This window comes from Odocoileus virginianus, chromosome 1, assembly GCF_023699985.2.
Source record: "Odocoileus virginianus isolate 20LAN1187 ecotype Illinois chromosome 1, Ovbor_1.2, whole genome shotgun sequence".
NCBI lineage: Eukaryota > Metazoa > Chordata > Mammalia > Artiodactyla > Cervidae > Odocoileus > Odocoileus virginianus.
This window is the reverse complement of record NC_069674.1, coordinates 12711001-12724044: the sequence shown is the minus strand read 5'-3', so window position 1 is coordinate 12724044 and position 13044 is coordinate 12711001. Positions and strand designations below refer to the sequence as shown.

Here is a 13044-nt window from a genome sequence, read left to right as displayed (position 1 = left end):
TAAATAAGAAGAATGACAGTACACAGCCTTGATGTACTCTTTTCCCAATTTGGAACCAGTCTCTTGTTCCATGTCCAGTTCTAACTGTGTTTATTTACCCTCATATTGATTTCTCAGGAGGCAGGTCAGGTGGTCTGGTATTCCCATCTCTTTCAGAATTTTCCACAGTTTGTTGTGATCCACACAGTCAAAGGCTTTGGTGTAGTCAATAAAGCAGAAGTAGATGTTTTCCTGGAACTCTCTTACTTTTTCATTGATCCAACAGATGTTGGCAATTTGATCCCTGGTTCCTCTGCCTTTGATAGCTCAGTTAATAAAGAATCCACCTGCAATGCAGGAGACCCCTGTTCAATACCTGGGTTGGGAAGATCCTCTGGAGAAGGGATAGGTTACCCACTCAAATATTGTTGGGCTTCCCTTGTGCCACAGCCAGTAAGGAATCTGTCTGCAGTGAGGGAGACCTGGGTTTGGTCTCTGGGTTGGGAAGATCCCCTGAAGGGAAAGGCTACCCACTCCAGTATTCTGACCTGGAGAATTCCATGGACTGTATAGTCCATGGGGTCACAAAGAGTCAGACATGACTGAGCAACCACCAGATAGGAACTCTTATTATCTTTATTTTACAGATGAGGTAACATGAGACATACAAAGAGGTTAAATAAGCTGTCTAAGGTCACTCAAGCCAACAAGTAGTAGATTCATACTTAATTCAGAACATCTTTACCCAAAAGCATACTTTAGTGCTCAGCTGACAAAGAATCTGCCTGCAATGCGGGAGACCTGGGTTCGATCCCTGGGTTGGGCAGATCCCTTGGAGAAGGGAAAGGATACCTACTCTGGTATTCTGGACTCTATAGTCTCCATGATGTTGCAGAGGTGGACACAACTGAGACTTTCACTTTGTCACTAGCAAAGGTAATAAATGTATCTTTATTCCTATCTTAATGAATTTACAATAAAGGTGAGCCCAAACCACTTCATATTACTACTATAAGGATACAGGGAAACAGATAATTATAGATATTCCAAGGCTACCTATTTCCATATACAGACTGTAATTAGTGTTAAGTTTTTTTTATATAATCCCCAAGTTCACTTGGTATCTTGCTATCTCATGCATAAGCCACCCATATATAAGCCAGTGATATTAGATTACCTAGATCCTGAATAAAATTTACTCTGATGACTACCATCTTTAGTTTGTCTTTTGTCATTTTTCAGTTCTTTTCTCTTACTTCCTTGAAACTTTCTTGCTTCCTGGAAAGACATCTTTATATAAGCTCCATAAGGATAAGAATCTTTGAACAATGCACAGTACATAGTAAGTGCTCAATAAACATTTGGTGAAAAAATTTGAAAAAAAAAATCTGTTTTCTCTTTATAAATCCTTATCAAATAAGATGATGAGATCTGGTACTATAAATCCCACTGACTGCTTCTCAGACTTTCATCACCAAGTTCCCTTTTTCCATGTCCATGGAAATTGCCCTGTAGCCATATAGGAAGACTCACAGTGCAGAAGGCCACCGAGCCTGGAAACAACAGTAACTGCAATTCATGCTTGTTACTCGTGGCAGATTCCCATAGTTTCCAGAAAGCTGATCTCTCGGCCTTGAGACTCCATAATGTGACATACCATCCTTCCCATCCTGGCCCCCCAGATAAAGCATTTCCTGCCTCAGTCTAGCATTGGATATCCTCCCCCCTCCCTTCCTGAGGAGTTTCTTCTCTTTGTGGATCTGAAGTCCCTGGGCGCTTGGCCACCACGCTCTCTGCCTCTCCTGGGGACCGATCGTGACAGTGCTTGGTTGAGTCCTGAACTGCCACCCTGCAACAGATGACATGTTCTTTGCTCACCATACTCCTCCCTCAAGGTCCCAGCTGTGTGTCTTTCTCCTCCCTCTCCATCCATTGTTGTACCTGGACTCCTAGGAGGGCTTCTTGGGGAAATGGGGTCCCAGAGATGTGGATGGGTCTCAGTTCCGTTCAGTCACTCCGTTGTGTCTGACTCTTTACGACCCCATGATCTACAGCATGCCAGGCCTCCCTGTCCATCATCAACTCCCGGAGTCTGCCCAAACCCATATTCATTGAGTTGGTGATGCCATCCAACCATCTCATCCCCTGTCGTCCCCTTCTCCTCCTGCCCTCAGTCTATCCTGGCATCGGGGTCTTTTCAAATGTGTCAGCTCTTCACATCAGGTGGCCAAAGTATTGGAGTTTCAGCTTCAACATCAGTCCTTCCAATGAACACCCAGGATGGGTCTATATATCAGTAAATAGAACTGAAAAAAAGAGTCAACAACTGTGACTGTTTCCACAAAAGTTTTCTCTACTTATCTCAGCTGACCCCTATTAGTGTGAGGGGTGATCTTGACAAGAAGATTGCACTACAGGACTTCCCATTGACCCACCCCCCACCACAACATGACCAGACTTGCTGACAATAGGAAGTGGATTTTTAAATAGTGACTTGATAGTGATCCTGTGTGTGACACTCCTGCCCAAGCTGTAGGCCACTCCAGTAGCTGCGGCTCAGCCTGCTGCACCCTCACTCCCATCATGGGTCTTGACCTTGACTGATCTGGGAATTATAGATACTCTGGTGGTAAAGAAGCATAAATTGCAGAGTCTTGAATTCCCCCTAGTTATGCTTGATCTGTCCCGGGACAGAGAACTCTCGACCTGTCTGAGTAGGTCACTTGATCACTGGACAGCACTATGAAGAATTTTGTCCCCTTTAGGTTTCCATAAATCTCATTGTCATGCCAAGTATTGGTCAGAATTATACTTCCAAGAAAGTTCTTAAGACAAGTAGCATATTCATCTCTAGTAGAATCAGCAAATCTGTGACAGACAGAACAAGCAGAACCTTTAAAAGTTTGATTTTGCAGGATGGAAAAAGCATGCAGTAGATGCTGAAGCTGAAACTCCAATACTTTGGCCACCTCATGTGAAAAGTTGACTCATTGGAAAAGATCTTGATGCTGGGAGGGATTAGGGGCAGGAGGAGAAGGGGATGACAGAGGATGAGATGGCATCACTGACTCGATGGACATGAGTTTGAGTAATCTCCAGGAGTTGGTGATGGACAGGAAGGCCTGGCGTGCTGAGATTCATGGGGTCGTAAAGAGTTGGACATGACTCAGCGACTGAACTGAGATAGAAGAGAACATTGTGACAACAAAGAACAGGGACATTAAAACCAAAGAGACACAGTTCCAAGCCTTAGATCTGCCTTTATAAACCATGTGATCTTGGGCAAATGACCACCTCTGAGACTCAGGTTTCCTGCCTATAAAGTGGGCCCAATCACAACCCCAACTTCGTAAGGTGGTTTCATCTTATTTAATTCACACAACAGGAATAGCTGTTATCCACAGTGTCAATGAATATTAGCTGCTGTCATGGTAATTATTAGCCTAAAACTTTGTTTTTCAAGCTAAACATTTCCAGTCCTCTCAATTTTTTGCCTCATATGGTATAGTTTTGAGTACTCCTGCTCTCTCCACAGCCCAACCACTCTCTTCTGAAATGTTTCCATTTGTTTCTATCTTCCTACTTTCCTAAGTGTGCTGTTCTGAGCTACAGAGGGGAAGGGGGAGCTGCACTTCCTGCTCGCCATACCTTCTACTTTGGTGCCATTAGGGCGACTTGTCAATGCCTAGACCCACTCACCCCATTGTCTCAAAGAGCTCGGTTTTGACTCAAACCCTGATTCTTCACCATATGCACTGCTTGTGAACACAGTCCCTTTCCTATGTTTAGGTATTCGGATTCCTCTGTTTTTTGTAGGGGGTGGGGGCAGGCAAGGTGTCAGGGAGTGCTTAACTTCATCATGTTTCTTCAGCTCATCTCTGCAGCTCTCTAGTTTCTGCAGGATTCTAACTCTGCAGGTCCTCATTGTTACCTCCCCATCCTCAGGTCACCTCAGATCTGATCATTGTAACTTGTTTATTTTTATACAAGTGGTTCATAAAATTCATAACAAGATCACTGTTTAACATTCAGCTCACGTTCCCCTAAGCTTTGCCTGAGGTCCAGGAGCTGCTAAAACACGGGGCTTTGGCTTCTGGCCCTCCATAGCTGCATAGCATGGACAACTCAGTTTTCTTCTCTGGGCTACAGTCGCCCCCTCTGTGAAGTGAGGAGACTGGATAAAGTGATCTCTAAGGAATCTGGAGCTCTGCTCTTCAGATTCAGTGGTTCAAAGTCTATAGGACCCAAATCACAATGATAAATGTAATTCAGGCAATCTAAGGTCTTCCCAGACACAAACCATTCACATGCAAGACAGTCTCAGAGGCTGTCTATGGTGTCAGGGAGTTGGTGCTGACCCAGGAATCCCAGGGTTAACTAAAAGCACCTGGAGCCCTGGCACCTGAAAAGAGGCCCAGCTCCTTGAATGAGGAGAAAAAAAAACCAGAAAACAGTGTTTAAAGGAGAATGGGCTTGAATCAAAGGCCAGGAAGTAAAAGTAGCAGGTTGGGGTCTTTTAGAAGACAGCGAGGTCAAGAGATGGGGTGTCTGAGCCCAGCGCTGGCTGTCAAGCTGTTTATCTCTGAGTAACATCAGTATAAGCAGCAACAGCCACACACCTGCCCCTGCACCGTCTCAGGGACTCACAACAGGATGTGGTCTGACATTTACCAGGTCCTGCATCTGGGGCGCCTGTGAAAGTCCCTCCCCCAGCCCCCCACCGCCACCTTCTGAGCTTCTCCAACACCATGTTCACCACATCCTGCCTCACCCTCTTCCCATGCGGCCTTTCTGCCTGGGCCTCTGGTGAGCACCCAGGCAGTGGAAATAGACCTACAGGGGGAGAGGGGAGGGCCTCTGGAGGGAGATCCGGGCACCCTGCACGTGCAGACCCCCACACCCCCTCCCCCCACACAGCTCCCACACCTGCTGGAGGTCACGCCCCACATCAGAGGCTGCAGGGAGCATCCTGAAGACACAGAGGAGGCAGAGCAGCTGCCATAACTGCTGGGACCCCACTAGGGTTCCTTCTGGCCCCACATCCCTCAGGCAACGCCCTCCCCCCACCCTCCACACAGAGCCTCCCACTTCCTTCCACTCATCTCAGGAGTGGGTGCTAATGACTCAGAGGAAAGGGAGCCCTAGGTCATCAACAGACTAAGAAAGGGTCGGTCCCTGGCTTTCTGCGCTGGTGTCTGCATGCCCTAGCGACCGGGTTTCCCCTCAGCATCGTCCCTACCACGGAGGCCTTGTGCGTCTGTGTGATGGGCAAGGTCCATCCCATCTGGGCAAGAGGAGGAGGGAGAACACAGCCCAGAGAGAACAGAAAAACACACAGTCAGAAACAGCACCTCCAAGGAGAGAACGGGAAACAACCGGAAAAGTAACAGGGCAGATGTGCTTTGCAGCAACTCAAAGGGCTAGCATCCTCAGCTCAAGGCGTGTAATCCTGGACGCAACCAGGAAGTCACCCAATTTTATCTCACTAGCTTCCCAAACCAGGGCCTTCCCCAGATTCCCCAAGCAACTTAGAGCCCCCTGGTTCTCTCCCTATGAATCCCAGGAGTGGCTAAGATCCAGATGTGAAGGGAGTTCTGGCCACCAGCCCGTGACCCTGCGTCTTCCATGTGCCAGAGGCCGGGGAATGACATGTATGGAAAGAGTTGTCCGGGCACACCTACAAAGTCAGAGTCAGGGGTGCTGGAAGGTCTGCTCCAAAGAGACAGTTCCATCTCTCCAAAGAGGTGAGAGAGATTGATGAATTCCAGGCAGGAGAGTGCGTTTCTGAGTAGTAGCCTCTCTCCTGCACTGGTTTCATTTGTCTCCTGACATTAAAATGGTTGTAGATTTCTGATGCCCAGAGACTGTGGAAGAAGTTATGGGAATAGGACTCTTCTTTATGAATGGGGCAGATATCATGGCGGATAATAACTTATTCTGATGAATTTGGATGGTTTGCAGACCTCTTCTTAACTAGCCTCCCTTTACCAATGAATGCAGTCCTATCTCTCTATTGCCCTGTGCAGTGATCCGGATTGCTTCCCCACTTTGAATATTGATGGAGATCTCCGCATTTCTATTCAAACTGACTCTCCTGCTGGGAATGTCATTTTGCTTATCTAAATACTAGCCTCTCCCCAAACTCAACCTCAAGATAAAGTTCTCTCCATTTGAAGCTTTCCAGAACTTTTCTGAATTTCTTACAGAAATAAAGAATTTGTTTTAAAACTTCTACCAACTCTCCTTGAATAGTACAACTCCCCTTGAATATCAGTGAGTCCCTGGAACACCTCACTGTTAAGAAGCATTCTGGGTCTACATAAAGGCCCAACAGAAAAGATAAACATCTGAACAAGCACAGCGTAGGGTACAAGTTTCATATTTTTACTATTAAAGTATATTTAGCACTTAAAAATACTAGTAATTACTACAGAGTTTAAATTTAAAAGAGCTTTTTTAAAAAAACAAGTCTTTCCGGATTTCCCTGGTGGTCCAGTGGTTAAGACTTTGCCTTCTCATGCATGGGGTGTCATTTCATCCCTGGTTGTGGAGCTAAGATCCAACGTGCCTCATGACCAAAAACCAAAACATAAAATGGAAGCAGTATTATAACAAACTCAGTCAAAGACTTTAAAACTCAGAGAATTAAAAAAAAAAAGCAAGTCTTTCTTTCTTTTGGGTAAAGTGAAAGTCACTCAGTCATGTCCGACTCTTTGCAACACCATGGTCTGTATAGTCCATGGAATTCTCCAGGCCAGAATACTGGAGTAGGTAGCCAGCCTATCCCTTCTCCAGGGGATCTTCCCAACCCAGGGATCAAACCGAGGCCTCCTGCATTACTGGTGGATTCTTTACCAGCTGAGCTATCAGGGAAGCCCTCTTTTGCGTAAGCTGTAATCCAAATATCTCGTAAACTCAGAGACAAAAATAATGTCTGTTGAAATGTAGACCCTATAATAGGGCTTCATAATATAAATGCCATCTAATTCAACACACTTAATGATCCAATAAGAAAATTTTCACAGGAGAGGAAGATGAATTCCAGAGAGATTAGAAAATAAACACAAGGTCATAAAAGCTAGTAAATTTAAACTCAAAACTCAAAGGCCTTAAAAATATAGTGACAGTGAAAGATCGGTGGTTACCAGGGTTTGCAGGGAAAGAAGAGACAATTTAGTAGACAAGCCCAGGGCATTTGTCAGGCTGTGAAACTATTCTGCATGATGGCTGATGACAGTGGTAATGGTTAATAAAAGACACAACACACTTGTCAAATACCACAGAAATGTACAATGCAAAGAGTAAGTTCTAATGTAAACCATGGACTTTAGTCAGTAGTAATATATCAATGTATCAATAATAAGTATACCACACTCATATAAATAAGATATTAACAACAGGGAAGGCTGGGGAGGAAATGGACATATATAGAACTTTATTATCTGCTCAATTTATATTAATCTAAAACTGCCCTAAATATTAAAATCTATTAACTAAACCTGTTTCAGGGAGAGATCTGTTTCTGCTTATATTCAACGATCAACTAACATCCAAACATTGGCTTAACATGCTGTTTATTGCTAAATGTGAACCAAACTTGAGTTGTAAATACATCTTTATTTTTATGGCTGTAAGCATTGCTGATTGTCTTAGTAAATTTAAATTTTTACACATGGGCGGGGAAAAAAAACAAACCAAGTGCCTTGATTTTTTTCCTGCAACTTCTATTTTTTATTCTTTTTCTTGAAGTATAGTTGATTTACAATGTTGTGTTAACTTCTGGTAACAGCAAGGAGACTCAGTTATACATGTATATATATTTATCCTTTTTCATATTCTTTTCCATTATGGTTTATTATAGAATATTGAATATAGTTCTCTGTACTGTACAGTAGGACCTTGGCATTTGTCTATTTTATATGCAGTAGTATGTATCTGCTAATCTCAAATTGCGAGGGTCTTAACTACATCATGCTGTGACCATACCCAGCACCATCTTGAGTGTATTTCATTCCTCTTTTTAATCCCTGTGTTGGCTCTGAGTGTCCAGCACGTATATCCGCTTAAAACATGGTAGACCTTAAGAACCAACAGGACCCTTGGGCATTATTCAATACTGGCTTGATTGCTTTGTGTCTCTGTCTGATTTTATTCTGCAGGTTAAATGGTACTGAAAACAAACAAATGTCTGAATTGTCCTAAATGAAATGATGCCAGGAACAGAGTATTTTAAGACTTCTTGTGCCCCCTCGTGGAACAGAAGGGATATTAGAAAAGAAAATCTTTTTAGGAATGAGGAGGAGGAGGGAGGGATGAGGGGCTGTGGGATGAGGAAGGAGGCTCAGTTGCCAAGGTAACTATGGTATCTCTTTCCAGCCATCCCCATAAGTCTTTCTTCTTCTTTATTTCCATCCAAGTAATTTCTTTCAGGGCTTTGCCTTTACACACACATGCTCTTTTTATCTGGTCTCTTGCATCTCTTTGATCACCATCTGCTTCTCTGCTCCCTCCATTGCTATAAGGAGAGGAAGGAGACACAATAGAACAGGAATTAAAAAAAAAAAATCTAAAACCCCAAACAATAATCAACGTTCCTAAGTACACATTTCTGATACTAACAAAATCACTCTCGTAGCTGCTACAATAACATCTTGCTCCTTCCCTGGCCCAAAGCCGCATCCCAGCCTCCACAAGGTGTCTATTCTCCGCAGAAACAGCAAGGACTTTTCCAGGTGATGAAAAGTTACTAATTAGGTAACCCGAGTTGGCATCCGCAGAGTTGCTCACTGGTCTCCCATCACATCACATCCCAGTGCAGTGCATGCTATTCCTCTGTCTCTCGTCAGCATAAGCACAACCTCAGCCGCCAGTGTAGACCCACAGGAATGTGGGAGAAGAGGGTGATGGGCAAGGAATAGCACACGTTCAGGGCTGAAGCATGATAGCCTAGACTAGACATCTGCACATCAGGAACTTAACTGTGTGCCTGCATATCACTGGTTCTCCACACATAAATCTTTCCCCTGCTCCCTACGAATGTGGTGGGGCTTCTCTGGTGGCTCAGTGGTGAAGAACCCACCTGCCAATGCAGGAGACGCAGATTCAATCCCTGGCTTGGGAAGATTCCCTGGAGAAGGGAATGGCAACCCACTCCAGTATTCTTGCCTGGGAAATCCCATGGACAGAGGAGCCGGGCGGGCTGCAGTCCATGGGGTCGCAAAAGAGTCAGACACGACTGGGTGACTAAACAGGAAACAAGAACGTAGTAAAGTTCTTTTGGAGACTCTGGCTTGAGTCTGTCACCCTCACGTTGGCTGACAGTCAGAAACCCAGTGACAAACACCCTCTGCCTAGTCCCTGAGTGAGGGCTTCTGGAGGGGGTGATGACGGTGGGGTTTTTGCACAGATGTCTGCCCCACCCAGCTCAGTGTGAGACTCCAGGCGCAGAGATAGAAGCCAGAGTTATTGAGCTGCAGCTTCTTAGAACTCAGGATAAACTGGCCGTCCTGGGGCCTGGAAGCTTCGAAGTTCTGGAACTCCCTGGGATCTATGTCCTCAGCACTAACAGAGTAGAAGAGCAGCTGGAGGCTCCCCCCTGCCTCCTGCCGGTACCAGTACAGGGTAGGGTTTGACGTCCCCTTCACGGTGCACTCCAGAGAGAGCGGGCTGCCTGCAGGCTGCACCCTGGTGGGTGGCCATTGATGGATGGTCTGAGCGCTGACACCTGTGGGGAGCATAAAAGGCCACTTAGATGGAAGAAACCCATCCCAGCTCACCTTCCCATCCTGAGAGAGGGATGGTTCAAACCCCTTCCATGGCCCGGGCATACAGAAATCATCATGGGGAGTAGACTGGGAGGTTCCATGGGCAAGAAGAGGCCAAGAAAGCAAATTCCTTCCTGGAGATGGAGAAAACCAAGACACAGCACACCAGCCACTAAGACTAAATTTCCACATTCATTCCAGACCATTGAAGGCATGTACCAAATGGAGTCAAACCAAAAGCTAAGGCTCTGGATTCAGAGAGTGAGCTCTTGAGAGGAGAACCCACCCAAGAAAGTGCCCAGAAGAAGGGCCAGCAGACAGCAGGGCATAACTACAGGCAACCTTCAGTTCACAAGTGTGGTTGACACTCCTCCTCTGGGCCCAGGGGTGGCCAAGTCCCTCCCACTTGGAGATCACAGAGTACAGAGCATGTATCCCCTCAAGCTGGGGAGGAAATGAGGCTTGTCTTTTCTTAAACGTGTGATGAATCATCCATCCTCCCTGGGAAGCAGCTTTACCCTGCACTAGTTATCTTTATTGAAATCTTGCTGAAGTCCTGGTATGTAAATATATTTCATGACTCATTATTTACCTATAAACAAGAGATGACTCCCTGGGTCCCCCAGGAGACCAGTGGTCTCTGTAACCATTAGAGAAACGATGCCAACAGGATGATTAAAGGGGATTTTAGAGTCTGTCTGAAGCCAGAAGCCAGCTAGAGTACATGTCACCTGGATAGCTGAAAAGTAGATAAAAGCAGATGGAGGCTCTAGAGATTTAGGTCTTCAGGGTATTCAAAGCAAAAAAACTCAGCTCTGAGGGGAGGAAGCTGCTCTGATAGCCAATCAAGGGATCTGCATCCTCTTCATCTCCAGCAGACAAGCCTGGAGACTTGGATGGGCAGAATCAACTGCTGAATGGATTAAAGTTGGCTTCTATGCTTCACGTGCCTCTTACAGCCTCACTAGATTGAACTATCCTCTAAGAACTGACTCATTGGAACAGACCCTGATGCTGGGAAAGATTGAAGGCAGGAGGAGAAGGGAACGACAGAAGATGAGATGGTTGGATGGCCTCACCGACTCGATGGACATGAGGTTGAGCAAACTCAGGGAAACGGTGAAGGATAGGGAAGCTTGGTGTGCTGTGCAAACCCACGTCCTTTGAGCTGGTGATGCAGTCCATGGGGTCGCAAAGAGGCGGACACGACTCAGCGACTGAACAACAGCAAGTGCAACGTGGGGTAGAGGAAAATAGAGGCCTTGGAATCAAATAGATCTGGGTTCTTAGGGACCCTCAGGAAACACTCCTCCTCAGGGCTCTCATCTGTAAAATGAAAAGGATTGTAATACGGAAAGTCCCCTACGTCCGAACCTTCAAGTTGTGAACTTTCAAACATGCGAACGTGTGTTCCATCAGCATCAGGCATGAGTGAAACTGCAGCTTGCCCTCTGTCTCCTATTGCCCATGACCCTTCAGCTCTACCATTTCCCGCCTCCCCTTCCTCCTCCGACCAGTTCACTTCCTCCTTCCTGCCTGTTCACTCAATGCCAGCCCAGGTATGCCCTACTGCACCTTTCAAGATACTATACTGTAAGATTTAAAATGTTTGCTTTAACTACATCACCTTTCTTGTGGCTTGCTTTTTTCTTTCTACTGTTTTCATTCTTATTCTTCTGCAACGACCTTTTTGATTTCAACTTTTGAATATAGATGATTTGTTTTTTTAAAGAATAAAGTCTCAAATTTTAAGACAGTTTATTTTTTGTGTTTGTTTGTTTTTATGTATTATATGTGTGAAAAGTATTGTACACCTATTACAGTGCAGTATCATATAGCTGATTGTGTTACCTGGGTACTTAGGGTAACTTTGTTGGACTTACAGACAAATTGGACTTAACAAACATGCTCTTGGAACAGAACTTGTTCGTATGTCAGGGACTTACTGTACCTACAAATGGTTGAAGATGCGTCTTGCTTGGAGCACTCTTACAAGTGTTGGCTGTTTGGGGAACCTCAGTGCCTTTGGTAAAGAGTGGGAGATGCACCATGGGATGGGATGGAGGGTGGGTCTGGGAGAATGACAGAGACATGAGAAGCATTGCCAAGCCACCAGTTCGTAGCAGCTAAGGATGAGAATCTGCTTGGCAGCTGGTATAACCTCATTCTATTGAGGTCCTGAGACACAGGACCCCAAGATCCCTGGAGGACAGTCAACGGGTCCCTTGGAACCTCCACTTCTCTCTGCCTTTGCCAGGCCTGTCCTCCAAAGGATTCATTTTCAAAACGATTACTTAGTTTGGGCTGGATGTGGTGGAATGGTTTAAGGTGAGTCCCTGGGAAAAGGAGCCGTGGAAGTGGCCTAACAGGGAAAATAAACCCGAAGCCAGTCAGGCATGAGTGACACTTCCCCATTTCATCAGGGTCTAGTGATATAGAGCAGCATATAGTCTAGGATATTTTCCATTTCTAAGTCAAAACACTTCTGAGTTCTCTACCCCATGCCCCCTGAATCTTAATTTTTTTTAGTCTGGCTGATCAGTATAGTCAGACTTCCCTGGTGGCCCAGCTGGTAAAGAATCTGCTTGCAATGCGGGAGATCTGGTTCAATCCCTGGGTTGGGAAGATGCCCTGGAGGAGGGCACGGCAACCCACTCCAGTATTCTTGCCTGGAGAATCCCAATGGACAGAGGAGCCTGGCAGGCTATAGTCCATGGGGTCGCAAAGAGTCAGACATGACTGAATGACTAATCACAGCCCAGCACAATGATGTAGGAGATTTGCTATTGTCACTGAAGCTGCAGGAACACAATTTAAAATTAATGTTGGGGTTCTTGCTTCCAACAGAGTTACGGCCACAGCACATGTTTTTGGTTGGCATTTGAATGCACCATATTTGTGGGAAAGTGTTTTGGCTTTTGATCTTTTCCAGATTTAATGAGTCCTTTAATGGCAACACACTCCAGTACTCTTGCCTGGAAAATCCCCTGAACTGAGAAGCCTGGTAGGCTACAGTCCATGGGGTCGCAAAGAATCGGACACGACTGAGCGACTTCACTTTCACTTTCTTTCACTTAAGGCTATTGACGTACATGACAATCAATCAAGTGGTAAGCATAGTGTGGATTCCATGAACACTTGGAACATATGATGAAAAATAGCTATAGCCAACTACAGTTGTTCAATCTCAGCTTTTATCAGCCTTTTAATGGGACTCAGTATGCCTCTGGGCCTATCAGGTTGACATGGTTAAACCCAAGAAGGGGTATGTGCCCACACGTCCAGACACAGCCTCTTCTCT

General features: G+C 45.4%; 1 long non-coding RNA gene across 2 annotated transcripts in view; it reads right to left on the bottom strand.

Annotated features, from left to right (window-relative positions):
- Positions 1 to 6516: 6516 nt before the first annotated feature.
- Positions 6517 to 13044, bottom strand: part of LOC139033765 (uncharacterized) — a 42555-nt gene continuing 36027 nt past the window's right edge. Inside the window, exons 2-4 of one of the 2 annotated variants that reach the window (XR_011486249.1) lie at positions 10902 to 11069; positions 9756 to 9877; positions 6517 to 8494 (exon numbers count right to left, since the gene is read on the bottom strand). This is a non-coding gene — a long non-coding RNA (uncharacterized lncRNA). Of the gene's footprint in view, positions 8495 to 9755; positions 9878 to 10901; positions 11485 to 13044 lie in introns of those variants that run through there. The other variant, XR_011486238.1, reaches the window with a different exon arrangement.